General features: G+C 48.9%; 1 long non-coding RNA gene across 1 annotated transcript; it reads left to right on the top strand.

Moving 5' to 3' along the window:
- Positions 1 to 567: 567 nt before the first annotated feature.
- LOC149915491 (uncharacterized) lies at positions 568 to 2,303 on the top strand. Its single transcript, XR_016458714.1, has 3 exons — positions 568 to 641; positions 976 to 1,106; positions 1,993 to 2,303. It is a non-coding gene; the product is annotated as an uncharacterized LOC149915491 (long non-coding RNA).
- Positions 2,304 to 9,403: the final 7,100 nt, after the last annotated feature.

Here is a 9,403-nt window from a genome sequence, read left to right as displayed (position 1 = left end):
CCCACTTTGCTTAATGAGAACTCTGCTAACCTCTGGCTGTAGATGTATAGCACAAAGCGTTACAACCAGTCTCATCCCAGTGCTGTTGTACTGAATTTTATCCCAGGCAAGGTGAACCAACGTTCGGGGTGACCACAACAATGCCCAAGTAATTACACTGTGCTTAGGGAGTGGGTGAGGGAGATGGGATTGGTGAAGTGCTGAGCTTTGGAGTGATGTGTTTCAAAGGTCTTTTCCTCGGGGGTACCTAGATCTCTGCCTCCTCCATGTGGTATGCTCTAGCCTGGGAGAATCAGACTCTTCACAGCTTTTATTTTTAGGTGAGAAAGTTTCTGTCTCTTCAAACCCCACATGTCTTTTGTCATACCAAGAAAACAAAGTTTTCAGTTGGAAGATGCCATCTGCCTCCAAACGCCAGCTGTTTCCCAAGCTCCGTGCTGAGGCATTACCTACGTTATGATGGGCAGAGAGGGGGTCAATGGTAGGGGAACTGCACCAGAACAAAACCCCACAGCCATAGAATGGGATCTAGGAGTCCTGACTGTGACCTCATACTTGAGCCATCGAGCACAGTACATCAACCCATTGAAAATATCAGCACAGCAGCTTCAGAAACAGAAATACTCTCCCTCACAGAGAGGGTCAGAAGTAGCCACAGCACTGACAGCAGCTTGTCTCTGTTAAATGGGCAAGGAAGATGCTGCAGCTTGTGCCTGTCCTGGGGGACAGCCTTGTCCCCAGCTCCCAGGAATGGGCATACTGCAGCATCGCTCTTCTGACCCCGAGAGCCTGTTGAGTGCCAGTTTCTCCCTCAAAGGCTTCACAGATGGGCACAGAGCATCTCCACCTTTTTCCTTGCTCTCTGCTGGGTCTCTGCTTACTGGATAGAGGCAGAAGGAATGGTTCTGCCTGACATACAAGGGTGGCTGGATACCTTCAGGGCATGCTAACCCATATGCTCTCTCTGTCCCCAAGGAGACAGTGGCTAAAGGTGATTACAGAGGCAGCAGCAACCTCCCACCTTAACCTGAGCACTGCAGTCAGAGCTGTGCCACTGGTGAGCAAGAATTCCCAGCATCCCCAGAGAGTGGAGCAGAATTCCACAGGTGAGACAACTTTGTGGTTAACAAGGATTTTCTCATCTCTGATGAGCATCAACTGACAAATGCCTGTGGCAACATTTCTGTGGCTATGGTGGATCTGGGGGAGGCAGCACCTGTGCTTCAGCAGTTCTGGTCCCTGCTGACCTGGGGGTGCTATGCTGCTGGCCACCTGCTGAGCACCCTCCTTGGGTCAGGAGGTCTTTATCAGCCTCATTCCCAGTCTGTCACTTTGCTCTCTGAAGACAGCTCAGTGGTGGAAATGGAGCAAGGTGGCTGGGTCTGTGCCCAAACAGATCCATGAAATTGCCACCACAATAAGCAACAGATCTGTGGCTGTTTTCATTCATGCATTTATTCCCTCTCTGTAGTGCTGGCATCTCCAAGATGAAGCACTGGACTAAGAGGCAGTGCAGGGAACTAGCACCCTGGCATTTCCCCAGCTTTATCAGCTGCAGGACTTTAAAAAAAGAAATCATTTTCCAAGGCCATAAATCTCAAACCTTTCACCAAATCTTACAGTAAGGCACATGTGCAAAACAACAGCAGGCTTTTTACCTCAAATCACCCAAGTGTTTGTAGCAGAGCTGATGAGTTTGCAGCAGTGCAGTAGCCCCCAAGCTGTGGGGCTTGAGCTGTGCTCCAGGGGAGAGGAAGATGCTGTCCCAAAGCCTATAGTGGGATATTTCTGTGAGGAAAATTTTAAGAGCCCCATTTTTTATTTCTTGCTTCATTGCATGTTGCTTTTTAGCTGGGATTCTTCCAGGTCAACTTTCAGAGCTGTATAGCTCAGTACTGTAAGGGTTAACTGGGTGTGCTGGGATGCGCCTCTCTCCTCTTGATCCACAGGTCCTGGCTCTGTTAAACATCTCTCCCTCTCTTTTACATCCAGCTCCTATTTTACAAGGCTGGGTTTGGGATTCAGCCCGGCCAGGAGACGTCAGCAGGTAACCATCACTTCAAAAGGACAAAATCATTCCATTTCTACCCCTAAATTACACTGCTGAAAAACAACATTCAAGCACGACGGAGGAAGCAGCAGCTGTCATTTCCCCTTGTGAGACCTGTTTGCCTCTGCATCCAGATGGGCTGTCTTGAGGGACAACAGCAGAAGCGAGCCCTGTTGGCCACCGAGGGCTTTTGGGGCTGCATGTCAGGGACTGCAGGGCCCTCCATCCAGAGAGCTTTGCAGCTCCACTTTTATCCCTCACCCTACAGAGGAGCTGAAATCACTCCGTTTTATCAGCGTGCTGCTGACCTCTTACCCTGGATCAAGCCAGCAAAGGCTGGATCATGTCTTGGCTAATCACTGCAGCTGCAGATCGTAGCCCTAAAGCTCTGCATCTTCCACAGGGGTGCACTGAGCTCAATTTCTCAGCCTGCCTGGTGCTTTTTTTCCACTTCTTCCTTCCCTCCCACCTTTGCTGACTCAGTGCAACTTTTCCCACGTCACTTTTCTGCCTGGCCACGCTGGCTGTGCAGCCTGATGTGTGCAGTGCATCCCCCAGCACACAGGTTGCAGAGCTCCGTGCTGTTCGTGTGTGGTCCTTCACCTGGGAGCCAGCATACAGCTTTGCCTCTCCTGCTTGGGCTTTGCATGGGATAGCAATAACAGTGGGAGAAAGATCTCCTGTGAGGAGAGATCAACCGGGAGGGGACTGCTATCCTTTAATAAGGAAAGTGTAAAGAAGAGGCATCGGGGTTATTTATTTCAGTTTTGAGGTAGAAGCTTAAACAGAAAAGCCTGAAAAAGCAAGGAGGCATGCACTGAGCTAATAGATTGGCTACTATATGTATATTTTTTTCTTTTGAAATACTTATTTCTCCTAACGGTTCAGGTAAAACACATTATATTCCTAAGAATCCCTCCAGCCCCTCTCACTGCAGAGCCTCAGCCACCACAGCACACCCTCACAACAAGAGGTGCTCCTACCCGGCTGCTTTCGCTCTGGGTTTCCAGTGGCCAACCCTCCCACTTCCCAATGAAATCTCTGCAGTGATGATTTGAGAGGCTGCAGCTCTCTGGCACCTTCCCAGAAGCCCAAGTAGAGTAAAGATATCTCCTAGCACATGTTGCAAGGTGAATGCTGAGCACCAGGGTGGTGGTCCCCAGACCTGCCCGAGTGTCCCCTGCTGTTGACATGCCATTTTTGTATTGTTTCAAAGAATGGAATGGCTTTGAAGTGAGTGCTTGGGAAATACTTTTAGTCTCTCCCAGGCTTCCTGATGTCTTCTCTCTTTGCAGAGACAGGCCTACCTAAAGGACACCACTCCTGTATTTACAGGATCAGACATGACTTGTCTGATGATGTAACCAATCCAATTGATGAGTAGCTTGGAATTGGCTTTTCCAGGACCCTCGCAAAGAAGCATTTTCCAGAAACACGATCCCCTCTGCTCCACCACCCATGGCACTGAGCACAGCCATGTGCAGGATCACACAGTTTACGTCTGCTATCAGAATTCCTTCTGTTCTAAAGGAAAGGGGACTGCAGACAGCAGGCAGTGCATCCCAACGCCCGTGAGGAGCTGGGCTCCCCAAACAGGGCAGCAGCTACCCCTGTGCAGCTGTGGGCAATGCACAATAAAGATGAAGGCAGATTTTAGCTGCTAAAATAAGTGAAAGGCTTTAGGGCACTCCTATGACCTCTGATTTATTTCTTTCTCCTAACACCGTAAGGATGCAGCGGAAAACACAAGTGTCCCACAAACACTGATGTACATGAAGTAGCCCATTTCCAACAACTCCTCACTGTCTCAGTCTCTTCTCTCACCAAAACCAATCCAATGGACACCTTTCCCAATTACCCCTCCAAAATGTGAATATAAAGTTAAAAAGGGGGTGAAAGCAGAACTCAGAGCTTGCACTGGAGCTTGCTTCTGCACATCTTTAGGGCCGTGGGGCTGCTGCTGTGCTTCCCTGGGTGGAATGCCAGCAGTTCATCTGCTCTCTCTCCTGGTCCGCCCAGGAATCTGCTGCCAGGCGTTGGCACTTCTTGTCACACAAAGCTGCTGGAAGCCCTGTGAGATGTGAAAGCCGTTTTGGCAGCTTCTCCTCCTTTTGTTGGTGCAAGCCATCCTGCAGCACTCACCCCTGCCAGCAGAGCAGGGTGCAGTGCTGGAATGCTGACCCACCAAAGAGTCTGGTTCTTGTGGCTTTCCTCTGCGATGACCCACCACGACCCTCATGGTCAGAAAAGGGGCTGATAACTGTTCTGAGAGTCATCGTGATCTTGGGTTACAAAGCCTTGAAAAAAAAAACAACAGGAGGCATTTCAGAAGGAAAAGACACAAGGAGAAATGCTCACTACCTGCACAAAGAGGGAACAAGATGAGCAATGTGCATCCCAATGCTCCTGGTCACATCTCCATCTGCTCTGTGCTCTCCTGAAAGAGTTAACTCCCCAGCCAGTGCACTAAGTGGTCAGCAGCCCAATAAATTATGCCCTCGAAAGACAAACCACAATCATCATTAGTCACGGCTCATTGGCCTGTTAAGGCTCCTCAGTGAAGTTTATCTCTTCCCTCCTGTCCACCGGCAGCCATATTTCATGCTCCGAAAACAGATGACCCCCGAGGTCAGCAAAATGAAAGCCCCATTCAACAGGTCTGCGAAGAGCTCGCCGTGGAAAAAAACGGCCGGGGTCAAAATAACATTGAGATACGGCCAGACCTTCAGCCGCTGCCCTCCCGGAGCAGACACACACCACACGCTCAAGTGACCAAGACATGTTAATCCGTTTCAGGATCAGGCAGGGTCAGGCTGGGGCTGGGAGGAACAGTGGCATAATTAGGTGAGGGTGACCTCCATAAAACAGTAATGGGCTTCCAGAGGTACTCCGGTGCGAGGCTTTGTGCCCGCTGCCCATCCACGGTACGGCAGAGGTGTCCGTGGTGGGACACTCCTGTCCCCACTGGATGTCCCTGTCCTTAGATCATGGCTGGCCTCGTGGGCAAGCGCATGACACCCATGCACCTGGATGGGGAGGGCATCACAGCCTTATGTGGCCTCCCAGGAAAGTGTTAGTGCAAGGCTTTATGAAGAAGAGCGAGGAGGAATCTCCTCAGGTGGAGCTGGAGGAGGAGGAACAAGGAAGGCTCCCAGGCACCGTGTCCTGTACACAGGTTCCTCACCTCTGGGCTCTGACCCTCTTTTCATAGGGAAGGACAACCAGGTCTGTCCAGCTTCTGCCATCAACATCCTCCTTTCTGAACCCTGGGGCTGAGGGGGCAGCACCTTTGCTCCAGGCTTCTTTTTTGTTCTGTTCCTCAACCTAGAAAAATACTTCCGTGTGATAAAAAGGCAGAATAGTAAAGGTGATAAGGAAAGCACCTTGATTTTTTTTACATTATGGATTTCTGTTTTTTGGAACAAAATGGCATTCAGTTCTTTCCTATAAAAGAAGCACTATGACTGAGTATTAAATGGGAAGCTGTAGACTTAATTAAATGAGTCAGACTTCAACTGTTTGAGCGACAATACTTTTCAGATGTCAAATTACACTTTTGTTCCAAATACTTTTTTAATGTAAATTTTTACACGCCCAATATGTGAAATAAAAGATTTCTAACCAAACTTTTACAATCCACTGTGAAGTATCAATCCAAATAAAGTTATCACCAGCAGAGCTGTGCATGAGAAAATCCCAGCCAGTGGTCAGCCCCAACTCTTCCCTGTAGAAAATGAGTTGCCACCTCCAGTGCACATTTCCAGAAGGGGCTTGGATGGGTTTTTTGAGCCTCTGTTCTATGAGCTCTTTAGTGGGTGACAGCATCATCGTCAGGAAGCTGTAGCTGAGCTGGAATTTGAGGACAGCCCTGGGGAAGGCAGCTCAGCTCTTTGAGGACAGGGCTGTCCCAACAGCACCTCTCTGAATGTTAATGGACCTAAAGATTCTTCAGGGCACGTTGTACACAATGATATCATTTTCATGTCACCGGAGGTCAAATCAGAGGCTGAACCCACCTTGACATTCGTGTATCTATAAAGGAAGGGCTTTAAAACCAATTTCCTTAATGAAACCCCCTAATTGGTGTCTTTGAGCACTGTAAATCAGGAGTTTCTGGTCAGGGCTACACCAGCAGAAGAGAATGGAGCAACAGGGGTAATTCTAGATAACACTCCAGTGAGATAATTCCTTTACAAAACAGCTTGTGGGGATCACATTTTAAAACTGCTCTTTATCTGCATGTTTATTGCAGCGTGTGTCACGGGCTGCTGTAATACGAAGCAATGGGGATGATGTAGTCGGGGATATTCAGTCTCCCAGCTCCCTCCCTCACCATTACAGCTGTGCCCGGGTGCAGGTAATGGCCGGAGTGGCTGGGTCAGGTACCAGACATTGCAGATGTCAATGCTGGTGTTGGAGCTGGAGCACTCAGAGGCTTTGAGATTGGTTTGCAGAAAAGGATCCCTGAAGGAACTCAGTACCTATCTCCAGGAGCGGAGCTCTCCTCTTGCAGGAGTGAAGGGGAAGAGAGGCGCTTCAGAGGTTTGCAGGAACATGGTCTGAGGGTTCCTGTCCTCCCTTAGGGAGATAGGGTGTTGGAGTGCTCTGCCGAGAGGTTCTAGGCAGCAAAATGTAGGGAGGGAGGTGTTAGGGAGCTGAGAAACTGAGCATCTCTCTCCACTCTCTGGGATCCCAGTTCTTAACTTCTCTGCTGCATAACTCAGGTGATTCAGCTGAACAGTAGCATTCCCTTGCCTTGCGCCAGCCCACCAAACTTCAGTCACACAAAGAACAAATCTGCTCTAGCCAAAGTTTGGGGATGTTCTCCCCAGCTGGGGACACAGGGTTGTGCTGCAGATGATCTCCTGGGAAGGAAGGCTGCAGCAGTACAGGGCTCTGAGCTGTGACTTCCCCAGCTCCCCCCCAGCGCAGCAGCTGCCAACACATGCTGGCCATCTCTGATGACATGGTGCAGTCAGAACAAGGTGTGAACTGATGTGGTATTGATTCATTTCTGGGCAAGGGAGAAGAAAATGGATATCAAAGTGAGAGCATACGTGACACAGAGTCAGCAGCAGGTAAGGCTTTGTTACTTAAATATGCTCTTTACAAGTCTGCTGAAAGCAGGCACAGATGTAAGGCTGACAAGTCAGGACAGTGTGTAATACATGTGACTTTTCATTCCCTAGTAAATAACGAAACCAATTAGTTATGTTGCAGTAATTAGCATCTTATTGTGGTGTTCCCTGCTGCAGACAAGCCTGGGCTGAGTGCTGCCAAGACATCCCTGCACGGAGCAGAACGCATCTGTGCTCCCTATGGATGTGCCTCCCTTCAGTTACCTGCCTGCTAGATAAGGCAGACTGAGCCTGCTCTATTTCTTTTCCCCTTTTCCTCGAATTAACTCTGACCAGAATGAAAGCCCTGTTGCTTGAGTTCCTTTGCAAAGCCTCGATCAGGGAAGCAAAGTGGCTGCAGACGGGTCCCAGGAGGAGGTGCAGCTGAAGCCCTGTGCAGGATGACATTGCAGTGCTGGCAGAAAATTTACAGCCGTGGGGTTGGGCTCTGGGCCCCCATTTTATTGCATTTTACACCAAGCAAGCTAGATTGAGTTACCATTGTGTTTTCATCTGCTCTCAAAACCAGAAAGCACCGAGATGGGAAGGGGGAACCACAGAGATGTCAGTTTGGACTGTCAGCAAATACATCAGATGTAAAGAAAGAGGAGGTGATATTTCATAAGCTTAGAATGGGATTTAGCTGTCCAGCAGGATACGAAAGGAAAGGAGCACAGCTAGCATCTTCCCAGGACTGTATCATGAGAAGATTCTCCACTTTGCTGTCATTCCTAGGTGACAGAGGCTCATCTGAGTGTTTGCTGCCCCTCCATCATCCTGCCCTTGGAGGGTGACCCCACAATGCTGGCAGAGCTGGCAATAGGGAATCTTCATAGCTGGCTCTCAGGATGAGAATCAGGCTCTGGAGCTTGAGAAAAGAGAAGATGTGGTCTCAGCACTCCAGGTGGAGATGGGTGAGCCTGTTTCTGTGCAAGTGAAGGTGCAAAGGAATGGGATATGTCCCCAGAGCTGCTTGCCTCCTTCCAGGACTTTAGGTTCTATGGCTGTGCATGAATTCTTTTCACTTTTTCAACATCTTTTAAAGGTGAGCTGACAAATGCTGATAGATATGGATCAGTCCTCACAGGCTGTGTTTTGGGTGAGCATTGGTCTGCATGCAGAATGTGTCAAGAAATACAACCAGGAAGCACTGCCCCGAGGAGGATTTTCTTGAAGACAAATAGCTCATGAATGCAAGTTACATCTTGAGCACCAAATCTCAGTTCATTTGAATTGTGCCTCCTAATTATCTGTAGAACAAGCTAAATTCTGAATCCTGCCCCTTGGCCCTGACTTTGCACTGCTTCTGCTCTTCAGCTAGGGACGATGGTGAAGGAATAGAACAGGGTAGAAAGTGGGTTTTATCCCTTGGAGGATAATGAAGAAGCTGAGCCATCTATCCCTGTCTGCCTGCTCCCTCCCCAAGCCCTGCTCTTCATCTCTGGCTTTCAGCTGTGAGCAGCAAGACTTGCTTGGGCTGCAAGCCGCCGGCTCTGCCCTCACCAGTATGCTGCACATGGTGGTAGCAGCTGCTCTGGCAGAACGACAGCGGTCTTTTTCAACAGACAGAGCAGAGTCTGGCATCCTGCAGCAGGCCAAGTTTAATATGGCTTCTCCACTCACAATTTGTCACAGCCTTATCAGAACATCTGCATCCTGGCTTCTTATTAAGCCCATAGAAAAATAGATATATCTAATGCCTGAATAGCTTTAAATTTGGAAGCGGAGTGGGAGTAGATGGAGGAAAATAAATTCCTCTTCATGTAATCATCAGAGGAGGACAGTTCTGAACAATGACCAGATCGTCCTCACACTGATGATGACAGCAATTTTGGACTTATCACACCCCAGCACTATATTAAGGCACTGAGATTACATTGTTATTCATTAGCACAACATCTGTGGAAAATCAGCTTGGAGAGGGCTGGTGCAGATGCTATAAAGCTTTGTGATGGGAGCAAAGAAAATGCTCCTGTGCAGGGAGAGCAGTGTCCTTTCCCTCCTGGCACTCCTCTGGCTGGACCACTCCTTTCCTCCTCACTCATCTCAGGCGATCTCTGGCTATGGTGAACTCTGTTCCTTGCATGGTGTGTCAAGGTAGAGGTGTGTCCATGCTGCACTTGTCACTATGAAGGAAGAAGACCCCATTTCCTATATTTTGAAGTTCTAAAGGAGGACCAAACAGCCATTCTCCATCCATTCATACTGACATAATTTCATTCCTCGATTTTCTCTG

Source organism: Phasianus colchicus, chromosome 18 (assembly GCF_987193195.1).
Source record: "Phasianus colchicus chromosome 18, bPhaCol1.hap1.1, whole genome shotgun sequence".
Classification (NCBI taxonomy): Eukaryota; Metazoa; Chordata; class Aves; order Galliformes; family Phasianidae; genus Phasianus; species Phasianus colchicus.
The sequence above is the reverse complement of the archived record's forward strand: the minus strand, read 5'-3'. Positions and strand labels throughout refer to the sequence as shown.